Raw genomic sequence first — 1196 nt, forward strand, 5'->3', positions numbered from 1 at the left:
AAGTCTTCCTTTTACTGAAAAACACTAGAATTTCCCCCTCCTCTCATGTTATGCTTATTGTTATAAAATTGTCTTTTTCATATCAGGGCATTACTCTTAGTCAATCACTTCTAGTCATCTAGTCTAAAAGACCTATGTTAATTATAATTATTGTTTTTTTAAAATATTGATCTTAAAAAAGGATCCTCATCTTTTAGAAACATGACAAAATTTTTACTAAGTGTTATAGAATAATGTGAAATTAAACCAGAAGAGAAAAGAGGTGAAAATAGACAAGGGTGGCCATGGTGGAGGATTGTAATGAGGGTTGAGTGATAATATGGAAGTTCATTATACTATTCTATTTTTATGTATGTTCAAAACTCACCATAATGAGTTTAAAAAAAAAAAACTTTGCTGACAAACCACTTGTCTAGACTGGTAACTCTCAAGGATCTTGGTTGACCACTTCTTTGAGGAGTCTTCATTCAACCAAGCTAGAGGAATGAGATGAACTTTCCCTTCCCAAAGCTCAGAATTATTTTATAATCAGCTTCAAATACTCCTATGTACTAAGGGAAAGAGCATTATGAATCATATGTTCCTAAGACTCTATACCACTAAATCTTTAGAAATCAATTCTCCTAATACTCTTTTTAAAAAATGTATTGAGCTACCACTTTTCCCCCGATGTGGACAACTCATTTACTAATTCAATATTTATTCACCTATCAAAATTGTCTTTATACAACTGATTTCCATAATGCTGCAAATTATAATGTCTAAGTAGACAAGGATTTAACTCACTTGTACAGTGTTCTGCTTAGTATCAGTTATTAAAATTGCCATAGAAAACATCTGCCAACTCTAAATACCTGGAAGAGAAATATATTCCTCTATGTTATCTTGTGTTGATTTATAACTTTGAATATATTGTATATTGTGAATCATTTTAGGGTTACAAATAACTCACCCACTAGGCAAGCAAGTGAACAGTTGAGAGATCCACTATGATTTTTCTTTCTTCCGTTTCACCTTAGACCACGTTTTTTCCAGTTTCATACTAGATCACAAAATGATACCAGTTATTTTATTTGTGATGAGCTGAGGACAACAGCAGAGTTCCAATTCACCTTATTCTAACAGTAAGGCGATTAAGTGCAATGGAAAGCTAAATTCTAACTGTAAATGTGTTTTTGCAACATAACATTTTCAAA

The sequence above is a fragment of the Vicugna pacos genome, chromosome 2 (genome assembly GCF_048564905.1).
Source record: "Vicugna pacos chromosome 2, VicPac4, whole genome shotgun sequence".
Lineage (NCBI taxonomy): Eukaryota > Metazoa > Chordata > Mammalia > Artiodactyla > Camelidae > Vicugna > Vicugna pacos.